Genomic DNA, 13,909 nt, shown 5'->3' with positions numbered 1-13,909 from the left:
GAATCGAGTCGCCACGTGTCCGCCGTCGAACGTTCGAGGGTAAAAATAATGTCAGCGTAAATAGGAGCATACACACGTGGGAAACACATCGTAATTTTATCTTTGAGTTTGGCGCGAAATTTGATTTGAAAGAACGATTGTTATTGGGCGGACAAACGAATTAGATTAAAAAAGAAGAAGATTAAACGTTAAAGTAATGTTTTGTCTGTTGATAAACGAGGATTTTCTTATTCGAACGGTTTTTCTCGTGTAACGTCATATACACGGTGTTCCGTTTACTTTTAAAGCGAAAACAATACAGCACGGCGGAATGTACATACGCAATTAAGCTGTTGTCAGCACTTTGTATTGTTAAGAAAGGCGGAACCTAAACCATCGCATGCGAAACTTAGTTGTATTAATAAAGAGATACGGGACGCGCAAATCTACAATTATCAATTTAACAATTTCATGTAAAATACTTTTGCATGTAGATTTGATGATACCCAGAAGAAAAATTTGAACAAATTTTCTTTCTTCTTTTTTGTGAACCATGTCATATATAGATTTAACAACAAATGAAAAAATTAAAGTACAATCCTTTCATTATTGCAAACAGTGTATAACAGTAAAATAAATTGTCGTAAAAAGTAAAACTGATTACAGAAGATTCGTAAAAAGAAAAAAAAATTCGAACGAAAGAGAATAATAATAATAATAATTGTTGGAGTTATCGCGTGAAAGAAAATTCCATTAAACGCAACACCGACCATTTAACCTTCAATTAACTTATTTAATTAACACTTGAAAGAATACCTCGTGCAATATTCCGCGACATATGCATTTCATTTCACGTACCAACTGTCGAGTACTTTACGAAAAGGAACTTTATTATTCCGTTCAGGTATACACAGAGTGGCGATATCAGAAACTCATAAGAATGTCTAGATTGGCCGCGTGACAGCATTATCGATTGTTTATTACCGTTTCACGAGCTGTTCATGATCTTGCATGAGATACATTCGAAATTTATCACCTACAAATGACCGTGTTACCCATACTCACGATCTCTACATGGAATTCTAATTGCGAGCCTAATTTCGAACGACCACAGTGTCCGATTCGATCATTTTTTCTTTTGTTTTTTTTTTTCTGAATGTAGAAGAACGATTTTGGATCTCGCGTTTAAAATACGATTTCGACTATACATCTGCTCCTAAGTATTTTACAATATTTAATATTTTCGACAATTCTAATTGAGAAGATAAATTGGCAGTTATTCCTCAGAAAGGTAGTATTACATATTATTTTATATTGAACAAGTTACGAATCTCTTATACATTGCGGAAAGAAAGGATTTCTTACTTTTTTGTAGGATATATTAAATCATAAATTAATTTTCAGAATTTAGAAGAAATTTTTTTCATTTTGTGTAATGTAAAATTAATAGTGAAAATTTTTTTTATTTAAGGGTGAAGATTTTAGTGGCCGAATGCAAACGAAAGTTTAGTCATTTTTATCGACAATTGGTGGAAACGTAAAGCATTCCTCTCAATGAAAGTGAAACTGTAATTGTAAGAAAAAAGTTCAGTTAAATAAAATAGTAAAATTCGATATTATTACATTTTCTTTTCGTCACAATGATGTTTAGTAAGACCTATATTTTGTGAAAAATTATAAACGCATAATGTCAATTATTTTCAAATTCTTTGTTGCATTTACATTTTCATAATTATAGGTTCAAATTTCAGTAGAATATTAAACGTAATATTATAACCATTGCTTGTTGTATTCTTACAATACGTTGATAGAAATTACATTCGTGTTTAGATAAAACGATTTTCTGAGGTAGTTCGAGAAAGAAACTCGATAAACACTTGCTGGAAAGGTTTGTCGTAACAGAAGGCATAAACTTCCTTGAAAGCTGCTTTTAAAGAATCTATGAATACGTTCTACAAACGTATTTCTTTCGTCAAATAGAAGTTCTTTTTCTTGGAGAAGCTTTATGAAACCATAAACGTGTTATCGTTCCTTTTTCTAAAGTAATACGTATATCTCCACAGATTAATTCAATCGTTACATTTATTCACAAAATATTTCAGTCTAATTAAACGAATCAGTTACATTCGAAAAATTAACAGATTCGCGAGAAATTTTTAGTTCCACTAGTAATCCTAAAAATTACAAAAATATTCATCCTTACTTACTCACATTTAAATTCAAACTTAAAATCTCAAATTTAATCACTAAAATTTAGATTAAAAGAAATATTACGCGTGCTTTATCGACATTATATTTAATGGAGTATCTACTGTGCAGCTTTCGATTTTTTCTAAGGTAGAAAAAAGAGGATTCAATTCAAAAGAAACTGCAAATTAATAAACAAAGATGGCGTGTTCGCGAGAAAAAAATATCGAACTTTTACGATACAGACTTTCAAACGCACGAAATTCTTTGTTCCCGAACGGTGAAATAATTTCAATTGATTTTCCTCGGAAGGAAACGAAGATTAAAATAACATATTTTTGCAATCGTAGTGTAAACATCGAATCGAGATAAAATGTAGTTTAGTAAATACGATACAAATAACCGCACCCACGTGCGTTCGCTCGAGCATTATCATTAGGCGTGCTTAACGCGTCCATCGAACGGGAATATAGGTCATTGATGCAAATATGACTAACAGCTGCGTGAAACGAAATAAAACGGACGTAAATAACGGGGAGAAAAGAGAAAGAAGAGCATGAACTTCTTGGAAATTGCATTCATGCGCGACAAACTTTGCCAATCCTATTTAGAGTGAACTCTATTAACCTACTTATTGGAACATTTACTCTGTCGACGTAGACTATAGGCAAAACTACGATGACTCAAGTACTTACACAGATTACCACGGTACACGTGTCATTCTGAATGTCGCACAGAACGTTAACGATTTTTAAACAGTCAAATAGGTTAAGCTTTTTTTTCTTTCTTTTAACCCTTTGTACGTTTCTTTTATTTAATCCTCTCTATAATTTAAAGTGGATAAAAGTTTCGAAAAGTTTAAAAAAAACGTTTCGTCGTTTCATTAAAAATAAAAGGTATTTCCAGCTATTGGTTAACTTCCATATCCTGTTTTCTCAATACCAACTGTTCAAGAATCGCGTTAACATAGTTTCAGATCGCAGAAAATTGAATATTTTCGGGCTAACCTAACCTAACCTCAAATAACTAAAATACACGTTCTTTCATATGAAACAACAAGTTCTGCGTAGTAAATCCAAGAAATTACACGTACTTCATATTTTACTCCCGATATTCTAACCTATTAAATAATTTTAAAGCAGAACATGTACCACGCAATATGGTAATATCGGTTAACGTACATTTTCTAATATCTATAATACACATTTCCCGATCGTTCCTTCGTAGAAACATCGTGAAATTCGCTGTAGTTCACGATTTCGTAGATTACAAAGTATTGATTCATTAAATTGCGAAAGATTAGCGAATTGCAGGTCGCTGCATTCTGCGATTTCTACGTTCAAGTACAGCCACGTGCAGCCTTTCCCCCACCACCGAGCGTCTTGATGTCTCGCCAATGGGTGTGTACTATCCCCACCACGTGACCCGAGCTGGCTGACGATCGTCTCTCACACTACACGCGCCCTTCGCGGTAAAAGGATGGGATATTCCCGTGGATACACGTGGCCACCGCTGCCGGGTTCGACGACCTCGCTTGTGCGTCCTCACGCAGTGCTTTTCGGTGATGTACCGGTGGGGGATGCGTACGATGTCCCCTTGTTTCCCCCCCCAGGAGGTACCGACCCTGCCGTCTGGCTTCCCTCGAGTAGCGACGGCTACTTCACTGTCTTCGACTACGAGTAGATGAACAAATTCATCCTCGAAACGAGTTTCGACGATTGTACAATATACTCTGCGATAATTACCCCAAATCGAAGCGAATACAGTATATTTGTATTTTGTGCAACAAAAGAATTTAATTAAACTTGAAAATTTAAATATTTTTTATGTAGCATTTATATATTTTAGAGAAAATGGGTACATTTTAACGAATTATAAGCATAGAGCACAAAGTTGAATAGATTGAAAAATGAATTAAAGAGATGTTACATTTATTTTTAATTAATGTTCGTACAAGATGAACATGTACCAAGAATGTTTTTAAAAATTGTAATTATTGCACTTCGAAGGTGTTAAATGTGTTGTTTTCTAAAAAGTTTCTTCAATTAGCTCGTTCCCATTACTACATTCAAGCAGAACCTTGCAGTCTGCAATCAACGATCTTATTCTCCTCTCGTTTCTCCCCTTTCTCCGGCCGCCCACTTACTGCTGTTCTATCGTCGTAACTATTTTTGCACGCAGTTTCTTTCATCCTTTTTGATCCTTACTTTTGCTTCCCGATGGGGGAACATGAGCGTGGAAAAAAAAGCACTGATGCATAATGCACACTTTGATCGCGGTGAGGGTTTAAAGTTCCTTTGAAGATGCGTGAAATTAAAAAAATTCAAAGGAACTAGTTTCTTTTATTTATCAACCGACCACTCTGGGCGGCAATAAAATACTTTGCACATCTAACATTTATTTTTTCCTTTTCCATTTCCTAAGACGTATTCAAATTTCGTTTAAAACTTTCTCGCTACTCTTTAAAGTTCCTCGTAAATCTAAAATATCTGTTACTCCATTTTCAAAGTTGAAACGATACATTATCGTTGCCCGTAAAAGTTAACAAGTTCCTCTTGCGTTCAAATTATTTTTCGCCTTACAAGTATTCTGTTACGTCTTTCAATTTTCACCGAGAATTGCAGCACAAGAATGTGTTTAAAAACACCACACGTATATAATTTCGACGATGTAATATCTGCGACAGAAAAAAAAAATTCGCTTCTCGTTCTGATCGTAAAGAAAACAAAATTTCGTTTCGCTCGGAACAAATGACTCTTATCCTTTTCATGCGACAGACAAAAGAATTCCAACCGATGGATAATATTGCTTGGAAAAAGGCACAGGAACAAAATGCTCCAGACAATCTGAATGCGATAATACACGACGATTGTTCAAAACACCAATCCGTCGATACCGCAACTACACGTAGATTCGCGGTATCATGAATGAAAGGAATTACATTACAAAACATTGTAATCCGCGTGCGCGCCGAGTGTAGATAAGAATTTCGCTGTGTGTGATAGCGCGTGGTGTATACCGCAATACGTTTTACTATCTTTTGTTTTCGTATGTGAAAGCTGTTTTAAAAGCGACTTCCAGGAAACCGTAAGTGCCGGATCTTGTAAAAATAGATTTTTGCAATAAAAATAACTGACACGGGACAATGAGACGCCGACCAATTGCGTGGTCGATGCTTTCGATGAAATTTTTACGATGATAAGATATCTCGCGACGATATTTTCCATTTTCTCTGTCCATTAAAGTGGAAGAGAGGAAAGAAAGGAAATTGTAGCTCTCTTAGGAAGATTGTCTAGACCAGATTGCTTGAATTTTTAATCCTTAAAGTGAGATCAATTTCTCAGACGCGGTATTTCGTTGCTTCACCACTGTGATCGATAAAAGTGAATTTAAAAAAAAGAAATGTTATTTCTTGACAATTTGAAGCTTTCGAAATTTTTTGTATTGAACTTTGTGATAATCGAAATGTACACTTAAAATAAAAGATCACGGGCAAGAATGTTTTTATCACTCACAAAATATTTCAGATTACATATGAGACTTAGGTTTCACAAAAACAATGTGTGTAAACAGCCAGTGCTTATTCTATAATTGAAAATGGATGAAATTTTGACAATATGTAAAAACGTAAATATTTTTATCGTTTTGAGTTACGTGTGTCAATTATCTTTGTAGATAAAAATTATAGCTTATTTTTATTAAATTGATCGACAAATTTTAGAAGAATTCATATTTACATATTTGTTTTGTGAGAAATTCTATTTTTAAGAGAAGTTGAGTACCAAATACATGTATCAAATGGATGTATACAGTAAAATGACATTCATATACTTTATGTATTATGTGACGTACCATTCCTAAGCATATGCCAGAATATTTCGTGAACTAAAATAACTGTATCTTCTGTACAGTTTCTACTGTTGAGTTCATCCGGATACGAGCTATGTATTGCCTTTTAAAAGAGCATGCCAACATTTCAGCAATATTTATCATTAAAATTAACAATGTACTGGTATAAATGTAACTCTGTAGCAGTATTATTAAAATTTTATGTAAAATATTGTGCTAATAATAATGGAATCTGTATTAACACATTTTCAAAGTCAATGTATTCCTTGGCATAATACTATACTACTAGCATCAATGCACACTGTATAGAGATATTGTATCGATGCATCGGTAACAGAATATTACAGTACATCTGTGTTTGCTGTACTAGGATTCTATACCACTACTGACATAACCTGAAATGTGTAACAATGTCAAACACGATACTGCTCAAACTCGAGATTACATTTCTAAAAGGATCAAGAACTCGGTACTCCATTAACTGTGAACAATATAAACTGCGGGAGTTCAGTCTATACAAATTTCACAAGTCTGAATACTTTAACGCCTGACCTAACTTACAATGCGAAATATCCTACTTTTGTTTTAAAAGTGAATTTCTCATTTAAAAAAATCAACGCGATGAAATTTCGTTGAAAAATATGAAATCAGATTAGATTATATTTTTCGAGACGAAAGCTTAGAAACCGGGCTTAATTGCAAAAAGAGAGAAAAAAAAATGAAATTTCTCATTTGAATCACGCAGTAGGATGAGAAAAATCAACGCGACGAATTTTCGTTGTAAAGCATAAAAATAGGTTAGAATCTATTCTTCGAGAGTCGAAAACTTAGAAACCAGACTCAATTGGTAAAACAGAGAAAGAAGTAGTATTTCTCATTTGAATCACGCAGTAGGATGAATTTTCGTTGTAAAGCGTGAAATCAGGGTTAAAATCTATTCTCCGTGTCGAAAACTTAGAAACCAGGCTTGATTGCAAAAAGAAAGAAAGAAAAAATAGTATACGAATTAAACGTGACCGAATTTCCGGTAAGAGGATGGTACACGTGATGCCGGATACGAAAGTATGGTTGTTACATGTTTGAAGCACTTAACGAAATTAAAGCCAAAGAGCATGCCTTGGCTTTGCGTGAGATATCCAGCCGAGCGGTTACGTTGCCTCACGTTGGCCACAATTACGATCACACGTCTCGCGTCACGTGGGTCTACACGGCCTGCATACTGCTGCACGCTCGCGAAAAGAAAGGGACAGTTCGTGTATCGCCACGAGCTACGAAAGATAGAAGAAACAAGGAAACATTGCCTCCGGATTGACTTTTCAATTTCTTTGCGTTTAACATTGCTCGACGTTTAAATGAACGCAATTGCATTATACGTTTACGGTAAACGAGACGGCAATTGGATTGTAGGATGTTGTAATTTATAGTAGAAGTTGTGATCCACACGTGATATTCGAAGGTATTTCATATATCGTTAATAATTAAAAGTACAATATAGTGACTACTTTAATCTTCGAAATTTTATTACGTTGGTAACATGAAACGGTTTAGTTTAATTTCGTAAATGCTATTTTTGCATTAATTAGTTCTTCTACTTGTACGATCCAATATTATTTTATAGAAGGAAGTTAGTTACTGATATTTTCGCTGATCGCAATTTTTTGTTACTACTAACGAATGATCGAGATTCTTCCATTTTGTAAAAATTCTATTTCCGATAATTGCAATAACATTGGGTAAAAAAGTAGCAAGAACGCTAGGTTTGTTAATCTTTTAAATTTTATTTATCTTTTAAAAATTTCACAAATTTTTATAATAAAATTGATTATAAAAAATTTTTCACTGCCTATGAAGAAACGTAAACGCATAGACTCATAAATTGAATTTTTTAAATAATCATATTTTTTTTTTTGCCGTGCTTTAATTTCTAGCGATCCGTTTGTTTATTTAACAGTAAACGGGAAATCCCATTTAAATTAAACCACACACTTTGCACGCGACTTTTGTTTTCTCTAAAGTAACACAAATCTGATTTGCAAGTCTCACTTCGAGTTGAATAACACCGTCGAAATCAAAAGCATCGCTAAAAGTGTACATCTATAAAATCTGCACGTGCGTGGATGCACGCCAGTTTTACATTGGAAAATATGCAAATGTGGCAAATGAAAATAAACCTAACAGAATTTTTCGTTTAGTCATCGACTTATTCGTCTCGTGTTTCGTACAAATAAATCACTTATCTTTCACAGAACTTCTCGTTTCGCCAGTAAATCTAATATTAACAAGGATTAACTTCAATTACGGTCGTTTTGTTTAAACTGGCTCCGACGCGAACGATTTACCTTGTGATACTGTACCGGGAAATTAACAGTATTATGTACACGTGTCTCCGAAGTAAGTGACTCAACGCTAGCCCAAGGATTTAATACAACGATGATAAGTATTAATATCAACGACGTTCAAAGAACGCGGCAAATGTACAATACTCGTAATAAAAACAAAAAAAGGCGACGAAAGAATTGCACAGAAGAAAAAAACATTACCACCGCGTGATTGTTTATCGTGAAAATATTGCAGAAGGACAAATCCTCGTCTCGTACAAGAATTATAACATATCGCTATTACGTGACAGTGTTGATTAATAATGAGCGGTATAATTGCATAACTCTGCAAAATTCACTCTTTTAAATTTTAAATAAACTATTCGTTTAAGCAAGCCTGCATTCGTAGTCGTTTACCACAAATCCTTCGAAATACGAGAGGAGCACATGCTAGATACGGCACACGTGTCAGGACCGTGCAATTTTTTCCCCATTCTGAATCGATAGATTGGCCTGTGACGAAACAACTCGTAACACGATGAACGACGTGACACATAAATCTGCAAGCTTCAACGACCGTCACACTGGCTACACGTGTTCTGGCGCAAGTAACACTGCGTAACCCATTTCGATGCATTAGCAGACTTCTCTTGTTGATGAAGAACGCCATCGTTTTGATTGCACGTGTAAAGAGTTTCTAATGAATTGCCAGTGTATAGAGAGGCTGGGTACATTGCGAATTTAAGATTAAAGCGGCGGGCAGTTGAAAAATTTTAATTTCACTTCATATATTGAAAATAATGTACGAAGTTTTATGTTTACTTTCATTGAAGCTTAATAAACTACTAAAGTAACTAAATTAAGTTACTAAATAATGTACGAAGTTTTATATTTACTTTGATTTAAAGTTACTAAAGTTACTATATTAAGTTACTAAATAATTTACTAAACTTTATAGTTACTTTTATCTAAACTTACTAAATTATGAAGTTGTCCTATAAGAATAAATATAGTTTGCAAATTTGAAATACTAAAGTGTTAATTCTAATCCTAAAAAGCAAAGAAGTATGCAGGAGTATTAATCGCTGAGCAAGACTGTCGCTGGAATGGTCCAGTTTTCATTGAGCGATTCATATGACTGTTAATAAAACTCATGCTTTTCCAATTATGAAATCAAATTATAATATCGTGACTTTTCTTGTTGTACAGTATACTAAATTAATACAGAAACAATTAAAACAATATCGTTTTGTCTAAATGCTTTAAAGCAATAATCACACCAAGTAAAATTAAAGGTACGTTAATAAAAAATTCCACGCTTTTAATAAAGGAAAAATTTACACTTCAATTCAAAATTTCATTCCCGAACATTCTATGGATTTAATAACATTTATTTCTCAACTCGTCGGTCAACTTCGGTACTCGTTCGTTTTCTTGGTTTTACCATGGAGTAGCCGTTAAAGTCAAATCGAACACAAAACACGATGAAAAAGAGAGTGAACGCTGTGCGAACTACAGCGTCACAACAAGGAAAAAACTGAGTGCAGGAAAGAGATCGTATAACACGTCGCGTCGGACTGAAATTCTCGTTGACCTTCCCGTAAGTACCTATTCCAGCCCTCGTTGTCTTCCACGTGTAAATGTCGTCCACGTGCGATCACGTATATCGGCGCACGTTTTACAAGTCCGGACTAAAATAAGTACTTAAGTGAAATCAAGCGTGGGCTTTGCCTTTCAGGACACCCGGGTCCGCCGCCGCGAGAGATCGAAGCGACGCGCGTTTAAGTTTAGAGCAGAATCGTGTGCTTTGCTGATCGATTGCGCAAATTAAACGGAGTCACTGGTCCGATAGAAACGCGCGATTGTTCGATAACGCGATTTTCGGCGATTCCGAAACTTTCCTGAATTAGAACGACCTTTCGATACGTCTACACGATGTTTCTAGCGAAATTCAGGACGAAGATTTGAAATTTCACGGAATTCGAAATTGGCAAGGTTAAAATTACAAAACTTTTGGCGGGTATAATTACCGTGAATTATATTTTTGTATCACCAATAAGTGCTAAATTAAAGCATTCGGGAAGATCGTATATCACGCTTCGAGACGCGTATATCTACAGAATTTGTGCTGTGAGATCTTTCAGAATATTAGTTGAACTTGTATTTGTTGAGAGGTCAACGAAACTTATGAAAAATGTACTTGTTAGTGACATGTTTAGAATATAAATTACCAAGTTAAATGAAATGACTATATATTTGCAATAAAATGGTAAGAAATAGATTGAACTGAATTGTATTATAAAGGTACACAGTTTTCAGTATCTCAATACTTTTCAATATTTCTCCAATATTTCGTCGTACTAGATTTACACCGAATGTACTATTACAGATACCGCAACTTCATCGTCCATGTTAAGTGACGAGAATTGCACACATTTGCAAATGTACACCATAAAAAGTTATTGCTTATCGCTACCGAATATATTGACAAATGATTGTCGTGCTAAGAATTGTTATTTGCAGTATGAAACTGGTTTAAGTAGACCGCACGTGGCGATATCAACATGATAGGTATATTCGTTCAGATTGTGTTCAGTCGAAACCGCATTGATTCTGCGACTATGTACACCATGCAAGACCAACCGATGCAATGAGCACTTTAAACTAAGAAATAAACATATAACACACCTGCATTCCTGACTCAAATTACAAATGCAACCAGATAGCGAAACTTAAGTCAATATAGACGATTTCATTGTATTGGCATTTTACGATCGAATTAATTCAATGGACCTATAAAATCTATCTTCAGTCTGTCGTGAAATCTTATATGTTATTAAATAATACGTGAGAAAATATATTGCAGTAAAAAAGTCGTAAATTACGTTTCTGTTAACAAATATTTTACTGGTATTAAATGATGAAGTGCGTTAGAAAATATACCAAATATGACTATAATTATATATGTTAACCGTATAACAGAAAAGTTCAAAATATGGATTATATTGAAAAATCTATTCAAAAAATGTAAAAAACTTCTTAATTTTGTCTGCATATAGAAATTCATTCAAGTTAGTTATAGAACTATAGAATATACATATAACACAACTACAGAACTGTAGTCATATTAGGTATATATACTAATAAATTAGTAATCAAGGCGTTTTACTAAAATAATATTAATATTCTATACCATGTAGCAACCCACCGATTCGTAGAATACGTTCACGACGTGGCTTCAAGGTTTTCAAAATAGACTGAACTGGTCAAAAAGATTCACCGCCGTCTTCGTTTCTATTGTGTCACTTTAGAGTTGAAACTGTTTAAACGGCGGCCAGTTACAAAATCACTTTCGCAACGTGACGTTCGAACTTCCTCTGCAACTGAATCTTGAACCGCGTTTTTAAGCGATGTCAGAGTAAACTCTCGTAAACGTCACTTAGCGCGTACAATAAAACTTTACAATCGACACTCGCGAAACATTCGTGTCTGTCAGTCAAAACACCAAATATTAAATCATGTCACACTACGTGCAATAACAACTACAATGTCTGTCCGTTAATTTTTCAGTCACGATCAACTTTCATTCTGCCGATTCGAAAGGATGATCCAAATCTACCGGCGTCTGTACATCGACTAACGGCGATCGAGTACCGCCATGTTATCCCCCCTCGTGGTTCCGAGCAACACGGTCACGCGTGCGCAGATGCACGGTCCTCGTGCACGCGCCTCGAGCTTCGACATTACAACAATCTCGATAACAAAAGCCGTGGCACGTGCATCCCTACTTCGAATGGGATCTTCCGAAAGGTTCCGCGGGAAAGCGAAGCGGAACGCGCGTGCTTCATAGAATTTCGTCGTTTCACGCGCACCGGAGGTGTCAAAACACAGGCCTCAGCTTCAGAGCGGTTTTCCTTTCCGAAAGGGGCATCGCTCCTACGTGAAGAAAGAGTTTTTCGACACGCTTCTTTAACGTGCAAATGTACAGCGTGAAAGAGCTTACTGCTTGAGCGTTTGTATTGCGAAATTGATGGAAATGATTGTAAAAATATATGCTTGACAAAACACATTCATAGAAATCGGAAACTATTTTTCAAAATGTAATTAAAAAATCGATAAATTAAAGTTTTGTACAATTTTAAAAAATAAACCTAACGTTGGAAGTATCCGCCTTGAAACAAGGTAGAAATTCAATTACAAGTTCCACAATCTTATCTGCTTTGTAATTTAAAATGTGTCGTTAAAACAAAGTGTAGCTTTAAAACTATGAACTCATTAACTACTTTATATACGCAACTGATATTTTATCTTAAGCATCACGTCACAGCACTTTACGTATGCCCATGCATTTTTTACAAATTCATATATTATAATAATACATATTTAACATTTTCTACATGCGTTAATATTTCTCACATGAAAACAGGTACTTCGAATTTAGCAATAAAATATATATATATCTTAAATATTATTGTGAATTAGATCGTGTCTTTATACTTTTCTGGTATTTATAAAGATACTAAGATACCACGAACAGTAAATATTTAGTGAATGCAAAAAAAAATGTTACGGGTGTAAACTCTTATATACTCGATCAACTTAACCTCTTCAAGGATACTTGTACGTGCACCTTAAACAGCAATTAACATTACGGCTACGCATGTAAACATTATATTTTTAATATTTGTTTCTACATATTCATGAACTATTACTAAAGAAATAAGTGGCGAATAAAATATGAAACGCAGGACATAAATAATATCAAATGTAGAACTCGATAACGAGCGTGCACCATAACAGAACGTGCGAGAACTTGTACGTTTCTATGTTGCGACGATCTTTCCTGATTCCACAAAGCGTTACAAATCACACCAACTGATTTCTAAATCGGATGCGAAATCTATGTCAAAGCAGTCAGGGGATTAAAGTTTCTCTAATGACACGTGGTCTCGGTTACGAGTGTCATATCGACCTCATCGAAGGGATTCGATAATTTCGGTGACATATGAAAAGTATCCGTTCACGACACCGTATAACGCCGCAGCGAGACCTCTCTTTTCACGTTGGGTAATCAACTGTTCGTACGTTTTTAGGTTATTTTCAAAACGGTAGCCGTTAATATTCAACTAACCGTACCAGATAGGCCAGCTTTAAATAAAAACGAACTACTATAAAAGAATGTCATAATCATTTACGATGTTTCTCGATTGTTAATGTTTCACGGTAATTTTCTATTTACTGTAAGAAAACAAAGTATTTTTCGCCGTTGGAAATTTTTCTTGATAATTTATTTGATATTATGTCCAATCATAATTTGATAATCACATTATATACTCAGTTTTGATTCCTGGTGATAGATTATATCTCCGTTTGAATATTCTTAGAAACGGTATTAAGACGCTCTATTATTCGTGTAGTAGAATTTAAAACCACACGTGATCGTTCTAAGCATTTGACGCGCGTCTAATGTAGTCAAACGGCGTCACGGCATATTTTTCCGTGACTGACGCTGCCAATAGTTCACGAGAAGGAACTCGTATGTTATGAAAAGAATGGTATAAATTAAAATAACATTT

At 34.7% G+C, this 13,909-nt stretch overlaps 1 protein-coding gene across 1 annotated transcript in view; it reads right to left on the bottom strand.

Annotated features, from left to right (window-relative positions):
* LOC108570558 overlaps nucleotides 1-11,893 on the bottom strand; it is a 23,723-nt gene extending 11,830 nt beyond the window's left edge. The window contains exon 1 of the mRNA XM_017932433.1: nucleotides 11,542-11,893. The gene's annotated coding sequence lies outside the window, so the exon portion shown is untranslated. The remainder of the gene's footprint in view (nucleotides 1-11,541) is intronic.
* Between the last annotated feature and the right edge of the window lie 2,016 nt (nucleotides 11,894-13,909).

This window comes from Habropoda laboriosa, unplaced genomic scaffold, assembly GCF_001263275.1.
Source record: "Habropoda laboriosa isolate 0110345459 unplaced genomic scaffold, ASM126327v1 scaffold61, whole genome shotgun sequence".
NCBI lineage: Eukaryota > Metazoa > Arthropoda > Insecta > Hymenoptera > Apidae > Habropoda > Habropoda laboriosa.
The sequence above is the reverse complement of the archived record's forward strand: the minus strand, read 5'-3'. Positions and strand labels throughout refer to the sequence as shown.